This window comes from Macrobrachium nipponense, chromosome 30 (genome assembly GCF_015104395.2).
Source record: "Macrobrachium nipponense isolate FS-2020 chromosome 30, ASM1510439v2, whole genome shotgun sequence".
In the NCBI taxonomy this organism is placed as follows: Eukaryota; Metazoa; Arthropoda; class Malacostraca; order Decapoda; family Palaemonidae; genus Macrobrachium; species Macrobrachium nipponense.
The window spans coordinates 61,890,712-61,907,232 of record NC_087218.1 but is presented as its reverse complement, the minus strand read 5'-3'; the positions used below and the strand labels follow the sequence as shown (position 1 = coordinate 61,907,232).

Here is a 16,521-nt window from a genome sequence, read left to right as displayed (position 1 = left end):
AAAGATTAGATTGTATGGGTTGCGCTATTGTTTGCATAAGAATTATCGCATAGCGATGTCACTAGGCAGTGTACGTCACAGACTGGTTTGGCTGTTATACGCTATCCTATCTCTCCTCTCCATATCTACAGGACAGATATTAAATAAGTAAAAAAGAACTACCTATGTTAGATACACTGATGCCCAAATTCGATAAGTTGCAGCCAAAACAGGTGTGTATCCAGGTACTTTCCCTTCTCAGTTCCCTGATCAGTATAGTTCCATGTGGCCAGATGTGGCTGCTTAATCCTCTGCCATTCTGTAAGTCCTGTGGGAGCAATAGGCAACGGAAGTCTATCGGGAAGGAACAGTGTGAGACGAAGCGAGAGCGATTCATAGTAAGTGGAGGGGGCTAGAGCGGCTAGTGCTTATGGATTTTCAATTGAAATAACTAAATTATTAGTTACTGAGCTTGGTGGTGTTATAATTTAGAACAGTATATATATATATATATCTTATATACATATATATATATATCTATATATATATATATATTATACACGGATTCCAGGTGAAAATATAAAAGGCATACAGCAGGGTCCTAAAACATCAACAAGGCCATAGTTTATTCAAACGAAACGTTTCGCACATGTTCTATGTGCATTTTCAATCTGTAAATATAACATAAAAATCATTAAAATTTACAAAAAGACATTAAAAAAATATTAAGAGAAAAAAAAAAGGTTATTATTAAAAACTTTTAAAATTAACATTATTTAAGAAGGTTACAGTAAAAAAGACCCAGTGCTCACCAAACCATTCAGAGGAGAAGGAGAAGAACGAATGACCAAGATTCGACACCAACCTACGACTTCAGTTATGCGAGATAAAGAGGAGAGGCGGAAACGTTAGAGTTTAAAGAAGGAACAAGCCGTTTGATGTGTAATGACTCAAGGGTAGTTAAGTAATCACTATGGCTCGTACCACCAATAATGGAGAAATGCTTTTTGTTGACTTCAATTTTACATATAGAGGCATGGTTCTTTATATTAGAAAATTCGGGTTTACTCAGTTTCTGGCCCGTTCTATAACTGTATCCCATATGGCTACAATATCTCAACTGCAGTAACCTGCGACAAGATCCAACATAAATACCGGGGCATCCCGGGCACTTGAATTTATAAATAATGTTGGACCTCATGAAGGCCTGCAGCTTGTCCTTGTAGTTAAAGAATACGCCAATCTTGAGTGGATTGATTGGAATTAATTGAATATTAAGGCATCCAAATTCATGTTCAATTATTTGTTTAATTTTGGTTGCAAAGTTGTTGTCTGAAATAAACGGGATTGTGGCAAATATATTTTTCTTTGGGACATTATAAGAGGGTGTTGGATCAGAGAAGTGTTGTGACAACAGCCTGTTAATTACTTTAAAAAACACGTTTTTTGGATAAGAATTCTGTGAAAAAAAATTGATTAAAAACAAAATCTCATTATGAAAAAGAGACCAACTCGAAGAATATCGAAGAGCCCTATAAACTAGAGTATGTATGGAATTTAGTTTAAAATTCTTAAAGCATGAGCTATAGAAGTTATTCTTCCTCCCTGGGCTGTTTATATTGATGCCAATCAATTCTTGGATGGTTGTAAATTTATACTATATTGGACTGAGGTGGTCCCTAACATATAAACATAACGCCTCCACCTTTTTTTATCGAGTATATTTTTCTCAACAATTTTTATCCAGCTATCTGGTACTCTCCTACGAAGTCTCTTGTTGTCTCTTGTATCCATGTTTCTGTGAGCCTATTATGTCTAATTACTCACTTGCTACCAATGCTTTGAAGAGATCTACTTTGTTCCGAATAGATTGTGCATTAAAATGCGCCACTCTGAGGGACTTATCTATCATCTCTTTTGTCCTCGGTGGCTTTATTAGTTTCCCTTAATATCACTGTTGCCTGCAGTGCTACTTGAAAGTTCATTTCATTGAGGTGTTTCAAAAGGTTTTCATTGAGAAGGTTTCCTATTGGTTTTGCTCCTCCAAAATTCAAGTGAGTTCCATCTCTTTTATATAATTTTTTATTCCCTATAAAGCTGTCCCAAAAGTTTACAAACCTAACACCTTATCTTGACATATTAGACCCAGTCTGTCATTGATTCCAATTGCCTTGCTAAGGGAGTAATGGCTTACATTGGTTCTGGGCAAAAGTTGTCAGTTTTCTCTCTTATGTTCTCTACAATTATAGTCAGGTTGGCTACGAGACCTTCTGTCTGGCCAGTTCCTCCGTCTTTTAGAAACAAGTCATTTCCTCCTTCCTGCACAATGACTGCATTTTTTCTATTGTTTACCTTGATTTTTTTCACTGCCTCGGCTATCTGTGCTCCTGCTCCTGGGTAAGAATTAACTTTTCTCTTATTTCTGTTTTTGGCCACAAAATTTAAGCCCTGTTCTTTTACTAATGAGTCTCAGATTAAGATTGTTTCCTCTTCTGCTTCTATTCGTTGTGAGATTCCTTTTGGGGGACAATTGTTTTCTGGCTGCTATCACTCTTCTACTAACAGCTCTCTTGAATTCATCATTTTTATTTTTGTAAACTTCTTTCTTTGTACCTTGTCTAGTGCTTGTTTCAGTTTCATTTCTGGTTCTGGTTTTAAGCAATTGTTTTCTAATCTCCACTATACTCACTCCGTTTTCTACTATGTTGTTGTTCAATTCCTGTTTCTCTCTTCTCTTCTTAAGTCTCCAATTTCCTTTTCCATCCTGTCTTCTCTTGCCTTCGAGTTTGCCCTTTGTCAGTTCCTTTGGTTCCTTTACTAATTCTTCTACTTCCCTCCTCAGTTTAGTTATCAACTGTTCTTGTTGACAGGAGAGACAGACACTGAGACTACCTACCTTTAATGCGCATGCCTCTTTGTAGTGTAGCCTACGTGTTATACGCACCACTTGTTAACACTGCAGCTCTGGAGAGAGAGAGAGAGAGAGAGAGAGAGAGAGAGAGAGAGAGAGAGAGAATTAGCTCCTTTGTTGAAGTTTAAATTTACCTTTAATTCTCTCATTCGCCATCAGACTCATTTTCTACAGATCTCTCTCACACACACACACACACACAGTTGCTGAGCTAATGAAACTTAACACAAAGACAATATTTGGCACTTAACAGAGAGAGAGAGAGAGAGATGAAGAGAGAGGAGATGAGAGAGAAGGAAGAAGAGGACGAGAGAGAGAGAGAGAGAGAGAGAGAGAGAGAGAGAGAGCTGCAATGAATGTTTCTGATGGTGAATCAGAGGATTAAAGGTAAATTTGGACTTATATTTATATCTATATAAACACACTATCATTTGTGAACTAAATATGTATCATGTAAAGGTTAGGAATAACTAGAAATACAGGTCTCAGATACGTATTTTATTTAAAAATATTTCTAAATACCGAAATAACATTATATTACTTAACACCTACGAATAAACTTCTGCGTCATTACGTCTTTATCTAGTGCACATTACATGTGATACAGTAAAATGTTACATACATTGTGATTTATAAATATAAAACTCAATGATATTAAAAAAATATCCTTTATCTTGAAGTCTTCACTCGGATTCTGTTGGAACCATACAAGCAACGACTACCACCGCACTTCTTTTCTGCATGCTTGAATGTAAGTAAGTCATAATGTAATGCCAAAACCCTCGAATTAAATACAGCATTTAATTTTCTCAAATATTGACAAATATTTCCTAGTAATTCCTACGATTTTTGCTTGCATCCCGTGTTTTCTTATGCTTTGTCTGCCACTGGCAGAGAAGGCAGATTGCTGAAAATTGTTACAAATTTTTTGTGAAATAAGAAGGTCACTGAGTCACTGCAACTCCCAGTTCTGTCATTAGAAGAAATAATAAATGCTTGTATATGTTACAGAACTTTAAAAATATAAAAAAAAATCTTGTGGCAATTCAAAATCTAATTTTTTTCTCAGTTATTCTGATGAGGCAGTGGGACATCCATAAATCTTTTTATGGAAAGCTGTAAACAAACCAGTTATTGAAAAATTGGTGTTATCTAAAAACTGTTAGGAAGCCATAAAGGTCTGCATGACACTGATGGCAGAGATGTCCAAAAGAAATTAAAACCCAGAGCACTTGCAAATCTGGATTTTCTAAGTTATAGCTTAAATGCTGACAGACATGGTCAGCAATACCTTAGCTATCTTGGAAGGTTGGGATGTTTAACATATTAAGTGGTAAATCTTCACCCTAATTTGGCAGAAATGGTAATCTGCAATGGAGTCGATTTATTAACTCATGCATGGGATAAAAAGGAATTTCATCTGGCTGAAGATGACGGGCATGACACTCACAAATGATGTCCGCAAGATAACCATAGAGAGAGAAGAACTGGATGTGCTGAGATATTACCTTAAAAACTGCAAATGTGATTGTTAATAAAGCAACACTTTCAAAAGAACAGTTATCTTCTTGGGCAGTTTGAAAAGTGGTTCCAGAAAATCCCAGAACAATGCATACTTGTAAAGAAAGTGCATAAGTGCATTCCATAAAACTATCAGACCAAGAGTGTTCAATCTTTTCCAGTAGCCTGCAGTTAAGTAAAAGAAAAGTGTTCTTCCTTGCTGAATGTTCCTAGTGAGCCAGACACTAAAAAGTCACATCATACCTCAGGTTATACTTGGTGCTTCAAAAGGGATGTAGAAAACAGAAGTGGCCGTAGTCTATGAGAATACTTTCAAAGAAGAATGTGAAATTTAGTCATGTTGCAAAACTGAAAATTATGCAATGAGAAACTACAGAAAACACCCCGTCAGAGACTGTATGAGGATATCACTTAGCATACCTCAAGTACTGCAATGTACACAGTACTGAAGGTTCTTTGCAGTATTCCTTTGGTCCCATCTGCACTACCTCCATTTTACTTATCCCACCAAGCTGTCCAATTCTTGCTGCATATATCACCCCTTGCTTAACAATAAATCATGTGGGTAACCCCTATGAGAGATTGAAAAGGTAACTCAGTGGTCTTGTTAAACTATAGACTAACAATAGGATAACTCCCTTAGAAAGGTCTACCTCTGAATGGTATCTCATCCTTACTGGAAAAGGTCACAAATGGTAATTTTAAAATATTTTGCAAAACTCTGAGTACTTTCAGTCTGAATTATTATTTCTGCAAGCAGCAAATACTCTCACATATGATTAGCATTTTTATACAATTATTTATATAGTACCAACGGACTGATTACAATTTCTCGAACTATTACTGGATGCAAGTCAAATAGGAATATACTTGTAAGGTCATAAAAAGGAACAGATTTCTAAGCATATCACAGGAAACAAGAAATGTAAAGAAATATTTGCAAAAAAAAAAAAAAGCAGAATTCGAAGATAATTTGCATTCTTTTCTTAGATATATGTACCTAAGTCTTTTGTATGAAATATCTTTGGCAAAAGCTGATCTGGTCATTGAAGCTTGGTAACAAAGTATGTACTGTTGTTAACTAGCAGTAAGTCGGTGAAGGGGTGAGAGTACCAACCACTCACTCTGACTGTATGTTCACATTTTCCTTCGTCAACAAGGACAAGAGTTGGGATGGTTAGAAATGGGAACATGGTAATGGCAAAGAGAATAGAGAAGATAAGAGAGGACACTTGTGCCTTCCCTTTGTAACTGTGAGCGACAGAGGCACCCCTAGCGGTGGGCACGTAATGGGAGTTTGAAAGATGTCAACATGATGGGGACACAGATCTGTGCTGCAGTTAATTTTTATAATTCAAGAAAGAAAAGCCTGACTTATCATTTATTCAATTCCCCAAAGACAAGGAAAGGTGAGTTTCATTTTATCAAAACTAAGCTAACACTAACGAAATTATGAGATATGTTGATGGTTATTCTCTCGTTGTTCCTTTGACTAAAGAGTATACTACGTATACTCTAAACTCTCTGCTTTGGTTGTTTCATTCACCATGTTTTGTCTAGACACTACAATGGTTACTGAGTGTTGCTATAGTGAATCAGGCATTCTCGTACTGCTCAAGCTATTTCATATAGCAGTATGTATTTGTTTGTTTAACTGGGTTTCCCCAGAAACTCTCTGTCATAATCACTTAGATTTCTTCTTTCCTGATTCTTCTTTGGGTGGTCTTCATTCTTGGCTCTTCTTTCATTGTCTTCTTTCTTGCATCGTTACATTCTTCTTTTATTCCTGTTGTCACACAAACATTACATATTGTAAAAATTGAGCACTGGTTGTGTAGTGTTATGAGGAGAAATGTGCTAAGTAAAAGTTTAAATTATTTTATATATTTAATTGATTAATTAATTTGGCTGATATTACACCCTTTCACAAAATGTTAAATGCTCGCAAGGTATTGATTTAGGAGCACAAGTGTGTGACTTTGAGCAGGGGAGGAAGGTGTGAACTCCACTCAACTTCATTCCACCCACCTCAGTCTGTTCCTCCTCCTGCTACTTAATTGAGTTTAATTTGTTTACAATTGTGTACTTTTACTAACCATATCTGAGTATGTATAGCATGCTTGTGTGTGTATATGTGATTAGGAAAAAGTGAGATTGAGGAGTAGCGCAAAAATTAAGAGGCTACTGGAAAGTGTGTTTATATTTTTATTTATATCGCAGTTTTTATTACCTATAGATTATAATGTTTACTGACTGCTGTAGGGCAGGCTATTAGCTAGTTCTATGAGCAACTGCAGGTTTGTCACTGTCAACCTCTTTGTACACATCCACCTTCATTACACTTTAAAAGATGCAAACAAAAGTCTTTCAGTTGCAGGTTGAAAGCACCAAAAACTCACGAAATTCAGTCATCTATAATACTGAAAATGTATACTTCCAGTGTAGGGCCCAGATGTACTAAAGATACTTGTGATGTCTTAAGTTACGATAGTGTTTGTATCCTCATTTTTCTGGCTTTCCTTGTGATAATATTCCTGTTTTTCATTTAATTTCTGAATAATATGATTAGAATCATATTTGTATTTGTCATCAGTTGCAGAAAAAAAGTAAAAAAAAAAAAAAAAAAATTTAATTACGGTCTGGAATGTGACTAGGTAATGTTGAAAAAGACCTTAAAGAACCCAAAAATGTAATGTAATGAACAAAAACTTAATTTTACACTATCGGAAATGTTAGTGCATCCAGGCCCAGTGTTATAAAATCTATATAAATTTCAGTATGATGAAACAAAGATATCAACTTACAACAGAGGAGTTTCAGTTTGTTTATACGTTAGCCTGATATACCTTATAGATTTATTTTTTTCCATCCATAATTTTCAACCTTTTGAATAAAACCTGGTTTAGCACCAGTAGTTATAGGTAAAGAGAGAATAAGCTGTATGTATGTATTTACTCATTTTTTCCAATGAAATATTTAAATAATTAATCCACATTAGTGCATTGTTATATAATAAATAATAATAAAAGATCAGGAGATAGTGTTACAACATACTAAAATGCTAACATTCATCTTAAAAAACATTAGTCTGGTGTATGCAGCACAAACAACTTTATGCGCTCACTGTTGGACAGCGCCACGGTTACAATTTTCCCACAAGGACTCGCGTAGCTGTCCACTCTTATCTTCTCTACCCTCTTTGGTAATGGAATGAAGTTTTTATGTTTAGGAAAAATGGAAATTATCTCAAAATTTTGCAGTTTGCTGCTGAGGATATAAACTTCATCTTCTGTATGGAGATTCAGGCCAAAAAGCCAATGCCTAGTCATATACATGAGGGGAATAACAACTCCTGTACAGCCTAGAATATGTGATACTGAAGCTGACAAGGCTTTGTGTCAGAGTATAGCATACCTCTAGAATCAAACAACAGGAGCACCAGCTCAGGGGGTAGTAATATTGCAATTGCGGCTAAAAATAATGCTTTACCACCTCAACCCCTTATTAAAAGGGATATAGAGGGAGTATTTACTGTATACTGTCAAGAGAATTAAACTCGCTGGCATCTGGCCAGACTAGTGCATGCCTGGCCATTGGGTACTTGAGAGAGAGAGAGAGAGAGAGAGAGAGAGAGAGAGAGAGAGAGAGAGAGAGAGAGAGAGCGAGAGAGAAGGAGAGAGAGAGAGAGAGAGAGAGAGAGAGAGAGAGAGAGAGAGAGAGTGTGTGTTTCGGTAGCACCAAACACCTGTCCTCAGTACCTCTACCACTAAGAAGTTCCTCTTGAATGCAAGAGATTACAATGCTTGAGACTTTGTGGGCCATTGCCTAGGGTTAATGGCTGTTATACTTGCTTGATGACTCATACACCAGTTGATGACCTTATGAAGCAAGGCCAGAATGAGGCAGCATTCTTAGACATCTTACTCCTGTGGGAAACAGTCTTTGACACTCATCTAAGCTGTCAATTTATGTGAAGATAGTATTTTGAAAGTCTCGGGAGGCATAAAACCATTTCTTCCAGGAGGGAAGAGATAAAAAATACTTTCAAATCTCTCATCAGGGACCGACAGGTTCTGAGTTTTTACCACAAACTCAGGAACAATTGAGAATAGACTTCCAACCCTTGGTATGCTGAATGAAGTATGAGAGGCTGTGAAGCTTGCTTACTCTCTCCATCATTGTTAGGGCTAGCAAGAAAAGCCTTGAGCATGACACCTTCTATCCAAAACCTCTCTCAGGTGGGTCATAAAGCACGTAGATGAGACTACGGAATACAACCAACTTAGGACCAAGTTCTTGGTAGAGCATGACTACCCAAGCTCCTCTCGAACATGTGGACCTGAACTGAGACACAGAGGGCTATGCCCTTCACTGAAATACCAGGGAAGGGGCTGAGTTATAGCCATTTGCCACTGAAACAGAAGGAGCTTGCTTGTCTACCGAGGTAGACAGACATATGGTAGCTCAGCATAAGTTGCTGCAGGGTAGTGTTGATCATGGGGAAATCTTTCTCAAGTGTCTCAACAGTAGATAGGGATACCACTCAACTTGTAGCCATTGAGGAGCCAACAGGGTCACTGTGAGAGTGAGAATGACCGAAGATATCAATGTTTGTCCCATGGGTCCTGAAAGGTGTCCTTCACCATAGCCTATGGGTCCTCAAATAGCCTCTCCACTATGCGTTATGTAGGGACCACGCCAATCCTACAACTTGCCCTTGGCAACCAAGCTAATCTGCCACTGCACTGATGGCCCAGAATGTACCTCAGTATTGGTTATCAGCAATACAAAGTGGTCCATCAACTGATCCTAAAACTGTTGCAATGCCAAATTGTTTATATATGGGCAAAAGTTTTATTTCATCCACCCACCTGAGGCATATAACCCTTCCAGGTTTACACCCCACCAATCCTTCAATGTGTCCAAGATCAGAAGTATCCCTGAAGGTGGGAACTCCCATAAGGCAGTTCCTGTTAAGGCAGTTCCTGTTGTCCAGCAATCTCTCAAGATCATCATTCACTTCCTTGCAAAGAGCCACAAGGATTGTTGGAGGATTGGAGGTAAGTGACTAATAGTACTTCAGACATTACTGAAGTGACTGCAAATAAAATTGCTCATGAGGGACAAGCTTCTCCAAGGATGGTAAGTGATTGAGAATACCCTACCAAGACTTGTCTTGAAAATTAGTTGCTTTCATATCAATTAGTGCTCTCAGGTATTTCACCTGCTGCTTGAGCTGAAGATCCAACTTTTCTCCACTTATCACAGTCCCTAGTTAGTGGCAAAATGAGAGCAGACAGTCCCAGTCTTGGGGAAACGAACCTCAGTGGACAGTAGGACCAATAGTCATTGAGATGAAGTAACAAACCTATTTTGAGTGAGCCCAAGAAAACATCAGAGTGAACACAACAGGCACAAAGCTTGTAACTAGAGCACTGTCCTACCATAGACAAAATGGAAGTACATCCGAGATTCCCAATGGTAAGAAAATCTGGAAATACATATACCCTTCAAGTTTATCAAAGGGCCAAAGTTGCCCTCTGATGAAATCCAACATGGACCATAAGGTTTCCATCCTGAACCAAGTCTGAAGGACAAAATCAAAGGAGATTTAGTGATCATTATTCTCTAACCCCAGTTAACTTCTCTACTAAGAAAAGCTGATTGTATAAGCCTGGTGAATAGTTAGTTAGTTCCAGGGCATTTTTCTTCAGCTTTGTCCTTACCTTAGCAGACAAAGTAAAAGACTTACATGAGTTGGTCTTTGAAAGGTAGACTGTAACAACCTCTAAGAACACATTATCCAGAGCTCTACCCTCATATCCCTCCTCCCAGCAGTGGAAGGAGAGGGACACCAGTGTCAGCATCCTCCCCACTGCCTCCATTTTTGACTAAGACCTGAGAGGTACAGTGAAAAGACTGAGAAGACTCCTGCCCCTTCCTTGAGGAAGAAGGCTGCCAAGCACTTTTGGGATTTGGTATATGTCTGGCCTTTTCCCAATCCTGATGATGGTATAGTCGCCCTCAAAAACTTTGGCATTGTTCACCCTTGCAGACACCAGAGGGGCTTTGAAGAATAATGCATGGTAAATCAAGGTGCATCAAGCATAAGAACATCTCTTCTCCATCTCCACAAGGAAAGACCACTGAATTGAAACCTCTCCACAAGGGAAGACCACTCTGAATTGAAACCTGTCTTGAGGACAGCCTACAAAAATTTTGTATTGCTGCATTTCATGACCAGGTTTGTCCACAGGTTAGTGACAATGGGTGCCAAGAGGTATAGGTCCTTCCTCCCTTACACCAAGAACATCCAAAAGTTTGCCTTCTCTTCCTCAGAAAGTACACAAGAGAAAGTGAAGTGTGCCATCAAGTTGAGCCAGTGGTCCTAGCATGATGAAACTTGGATCAACTCCATGGCTCCTGCTTAAACAGCACAGAAAACAGTCCCTTTCACACAAAGTTTTAAGGAGTGGTTGTTCATCAATCCACAGACTAACAATAAATTATGAATAACTTCCTAGTGTCCCTAGGAGTATAACATGCCAATTGATACATCAGAGGTCGAGGAAGTCACTTGGAGAAGCAACTGGAAGCAAGAGAATTCTCCGACTTGCAGATCAGAGAATTTACTTTCTCCAGATCGTCCTGTGTATGCAAGGTGGAATGAAGGTGCATCAACCGAACTTCACAGTCTCCAAAAATTGTGATGACAAATATCCTAAAAGGACCATACTGGGAACAAGTCATGATCAGAAGGCATCCAAGAGACTGGGGATAACCATTTCCTCTGCCTGTGGTCCTACCAGATCAGAGGAAAACTACACTTGATACTGCCATTTTGAAGAGGCACAAATGCTACCAGTCCTGTTCTGGACAGTACCCAACCTTCAACAAAACCAAAAACAGGAAGCCAGTCATGCTGGTGACTGTTTAGATGAGACTCAGTGGTGGTGGGATTATACTGTGCCAGTACCATGCCCTGGAAACTGATCAAGAGCATATTCTATGCTGGATGTGAAGAACTGGGATGGTCAGTAGCCACAAAAAACAGACTTCCTTCATTACCTCTGGATAGATAAAGGCAGGAATGAGGAGAGTCCAAGTCAGTCCATATCTCCTGAGAAGACTTAGCAGGAGACCATAAACAAACACACTCATGAACCAGAGGCTAATAGCCAGAAAGCTCATGAACCAAGACAACTGTTTCACCCATGGTCACCAGTTCATGCAGATGGTCTCAGGGATTATTGTCCCTCTTCAATGAAGACTGTTGTCATCCAGGAGACATATAAGCATTCTTGCAGAGGACAACTTCCAGGCATTCTGTTTGTGCTACCTAAGGTGAGGAGGTGAAGAAGGAGAAAGACAAGGAAAAAAAAGGAGGATAATAAATGCTGGTGTTTTGGCAATCTCTTATGATAAAGAGACCTCCTTGGGTATTGACAATTGCTCTTTTCTGATATCCCAAGTGCTCCTTGCAATTGTTTCACACCAATAAGCGTCATCTAAAATAGAAAGGTGAATCAACAATAAATTTCCTTGGTATATAGACAGGGTATGAAGTGGGTCTAAAGTTTCCTTAGCCTACACTTCTTCCACAATTGTTCTATCTGTATGAAATCTACTTTGTTATAAAATTCACACTGCATTTCTTAAATATTTATACCAAAGTGCCAGGGTTGTAAGGAATTTTTGGGGAATTCTTCAATCTTTACACTCATTATCTTCATCCTTAAAATTATGTTTGTTCATATGTGAACAAACCTTTGGTCTTAACAATAGGATAATTTTCTAGTGCCTAGCTGGACCCGGTTAAATCGCAGATGAAAAGCAAGGAATCTTGTGAGATCTGGCAACGTGTGCGTATATCAGGTGAAAACTGGTCAAGGACCACGCACCCACACTACTGCGTTCAGTCGTTTTCTTAACCACCTGGGTGAGAGTCGCAGTTGCCCTCTCTCGGCCTTATACCCGGTTCTTTTCCCGTTTTTGCTTGTGATTCGGTGTGTGTGCTTGTATTATGGCTTCTTCTACTCTTTCTTGGCCTCGCCAACGTATGTGCCTGGGAACTCAAGGTTTCCCGTGTCTCGTTTCCTGGCTTCTCCAGCAACAGAGTTCCTTGTTGAACGGGTGAGTTACGTCCTCGTCTACCAGTTCGGTAGTCACGAGTTCAATTCCCCGCTCTGCCAACATGGAATCAGAGGAATTTGTTTCTGGTGATTAGAAATTCTCTCAATAGAATGTGGTTCGGATCCCACAATAGCTGTAGGTCCTGATGCTGGGTAACCAATTGGTTCCTGGCCACGTAAAAATATTTAATCCTTCGGGCCAGCCCTAGGAGAGCTGTTAATCAGCTCAGTGGTCTGGTTAAACTAAGATATACTTAACTTCAGCGACAGACCCACACTCCACTTGCATTAGGTGTCGTTCTAATGTTTGTACCATAACAAATCCCTACCCGAAATGTCGTGAGTGGCCTAGAGAGCAGTGGAACTTATTTTATAGTAAGAGGGAGCATCGTAGAGTTTCTACCCTTCCTTCAGGGAGGGATTTTCATCTCCTCTTCCCGATGCTTCTTCTCCTACCACAGTCACACCCCATACTAGTGTAGTGCCTTTGTGTCGTTGGTGCCCTCTCTTGCTGATCCTGGTACTTGGTTACGCCAATCCACATTCACCTCCTTCTGTCTTAAAGATGTTGCCCACAGGTCTAGGGACACGTTTTCCCTGGGTCCTGTGGTGGCTGCCCAACAGATTGTGTAACTCATCGTTGCCCCTAAAGGGCAAATTTGTATCTTACCTAAGATGATTGTGTGGATGAGAGAATGAGTGAGTTGGTTGGTCTCTTTCTTTCTCTTGTACCTTTCCTTCTTCCTTTGGGTGGGTTGAGGAACACACGTCATTCGCTGGACTGGTCTGATACAGGTGAGTAAGGTAGTCATGCTGGTAGTTTGGTTGCTTGGTAAGCAAATAAACAACCGAATTGCAAATAAACAACCCTCTATTTGGTAGCATATACTTCACTCCTTAGCAAGAGGGAGTAAGGAGTAGTAACGAACCCTGGCGCATTGGTTTATTTTTGGACAGTCAAAGTTTCTCTTTAGTTCCCTATGCAATGATTCATCCCATATATCATTGTATGTAACCTAGTGGCCGAGTTGTTGAATATCACTGTATCTAGCTTTTCACGGGCATCAGTCCCTCTCCGGTAGACATTTCTTTTGGAGCAGGACTGGTGGGTAGGCCCCCAGCCAGTTTAGGATGTCTGTACCTCCCTCCAAGTATAAGTCTATCCTATTGTTAAGACTGAAGGTTTGTTCGCGTATGAACAAATGACAAATTTTCTAAGACAATTTGTATTTTTCATAGCTACAAACCTGAGGTCTTAACATTGTACTGCCCACCTCTAGCCGCCCCTCTGTCTTCTTCAAGACATCCTGGGTTGGGAAAGACTAAACGCAGTAGTGTGGGTGCGTGGTCCTTGACCAGTTTTCACCCAATATATGCACACGCGTTGCCAGATCTCAAAAGATTCCTTGCTTTTCATCTGTGATTTACCCAGATCCAGCTAGGCGCCAAAAAATTATCTTATTGTTAAGACCTCAGGTTTGTAGCTATGAAAAATACAAATTGTCTTAGAATATTTGTCATACTTCATTATCTTCAGCCTAATACCTTCACCCTCATAATCATGCACTATATAAGCTTTACCCTGACTCTTCATCCTCACAATTATGCAACAAAGATGAACTTATAATAATAAATCTTGAATTTGGGGAATGGTCAGGAATGCCAGATGTCAATCGAGTTGGGAGTGGCAGGGAGATGGAGATTAGTGATAAGGGCAAAAAAATGGCATAGTTTACACTTATTTGCATTTTTTCCCTTTTACTGTCTTGTGGAATTTTTTTGTTAGTATAATTTATATTCTGTTTCTTATTAACCAGCCCGAGAAGAGCCGTTGTTAGGCTCAGAGGTCTGGATAAACTAATCCTTTATAATAACAATTCCTTCATGCTGGCCTGTTAAAAATTCTCAATAAACACAGAGATGCTATTGGAGAGACTAGCACCAAAATGCCTGGCATGAGCAATGAAAAATTAATTTCATTATTCCAGGTATCTTGAGACGATAACAATTTTAATGTAACTATGATGTTGTTTCTCACTTTGGAATGAAGGCAAAGTTGTCAATAGTGATATTTTGAAGGAATTTTTAAAAGTTTGTTTTTAAGTTATTTAAATAAACATATCTCAGTAAGGGGGAGTTGGAAAATCCCCTTTGCAATACTGTTATACATAAATATATCATACAGTGCCACAGAGCTTTGTAAATTTCTCAGATTTCTTCAATAAAAAAAACCCTTAACAGCAGTATGGTCAGAGAAAAAGTGCATGCTTATTGTCAAGTGAGTGGACGGTGCCTCCACCGCCTTACCTATTTACCACTAATGAACTACATTATTACCAAGCTTCATTGGCTGGCACAGCTTTCACCAAAAGTATATGCACATAAAAGACAAAGGTTTGTATCCTCATAGGCAGAAAAATTATCTTATATACAACTTTGAAGAGACTCTCTTGACCCTGACTGGCAGCCATAACTTTAATGTTAAAGATATACATGACCCATGAAGAGTAAAACTTTTGTGCCTTTAAAAAAAAAAAAAAAAAAAAAAGAAAGAAAAATAAATCCCTACAAAAATACCTTACTCTGTATACACTGTAATTAATAAGAAATAAAATATCATGAAATTCAAGAATGGTCCATATTCCTTTACTAAAATAACTATTCAAATTTTCTACTAAATTCCTTTACTTAAGTAACTATTCAAATTTTCTACCAAATTCCTCACTAAAATAACTATTCAAATTTTCTACCAAGGTAAGTCAGTAAAAAAGGCAAGACTGAGTGTTTTTTACTGCAGACTAATTATGGTTGCTTTCAATAAAGATAATGAAATATTTTTTATCTGTTCTTTTAGAAACAATTAATGAAGTAACTCTTAAATTCTTTACAGAAAAGGCTGCTTATTTGTCTTGCTATGTATGGCTCTTTATAACTACATGAGTAAATACACTGTAAATGGTGCTACAAAAACAACTGCCATTGTATATTGGTATAAAAGTTTCAATAATCTATAAGTTAATAAAACTTTCTAAAAATATCTGTAAGATGATGAATTGGGAACTGCTGATCCTTCCATAAACTTCTTGGAGACACATCTGAAAAATACAAACTTTTTGTAAAATCTTAATTTAATTTACAGATATGCAGACTACAAGTGCAATAGTTTATATGTTAAATTTTAAAAATGCCAGACATGTTTACTCATAAATATAAAACGTCAAGGTATGAGAAAACTAAAACTTTGCAAGGTTTACATGACATGCATTTAAAAAAGCTGGTTACATTTCCGACCATTTATCTAATACGCATACTTAAACATCCTGAAAACATTACCTCCATGACATACCATGTCAGTTTTTACTACAAATAGCATTCATAAAAAACATTATATAACCAGTATCATAATTTACTCATTGAAAGTAAGTCATCTGGGACAAAACTTTGTCCTAAACATAAATAAATTTAATAAAAAATTAAATTTTATGAATATTGTCAGTTAATGTGATTCCTAAGAACTTTCTAAGAGCTATTATAATCAGACTGATAAAAAAAAAAAATAGTTATGAAGAAATAAGAAAATATTGTTTTCATCCATACTAAAGAGGTTTCTGAGTCACAAAAAACAAACTAGTATAATACTGCATGAAGTGTTGGTGGAGATAAAACTTCTTTTATTACTAGTTGAAAGGCTCATGTGCTATTTCTAGTATAATTTCATCCCCAAATTACAGTATACATATGGCACTCAATGGTCTGGCAACTCTCATGAACCAGGACTTTTTTAATCTGCTGTGTTTAGTTATTGAACGGCTATGAGGGCAGCGCCACATCTCATTTAAGTTTTTGAATTTTTTCAGATTTCAGAATTGAAGTTTCCTCCATAAATAACAAGCACAGTTTATTTCCAAATGGAAACATTCTGTGAAAATAAAAAATATACAGCATACAAAAGATCCATAATTTGCATATTACATATAT

At 37.9% G+C, this 16,521-nt stretch overlaps 1 protein-coding gene across 1 annotated transcript in view; it reads right to left on the bottom strand.

Annotated features, from left to right (window-relative positions):
• Window positions 1-3,367: 3,367 nt before the first annotated feature.
• The window catches only part of LOC135202570 (zinc finger and SCAN domain-containing protein 12-like), a 110,286-nt gene continuing 97,132 nt past the window's right edge, over window positions 3,368-16,521 (bottom strand). Inside the window, exon 6 of the mRNA XM_064232068.1 lies at window positions 3,368-15,638. The gene's annotated coding sequence lies outside the window, so the exon portion shown is untranslated. The remainder of the gene's footprint in view (window positions 15,639-16,521) is intronic.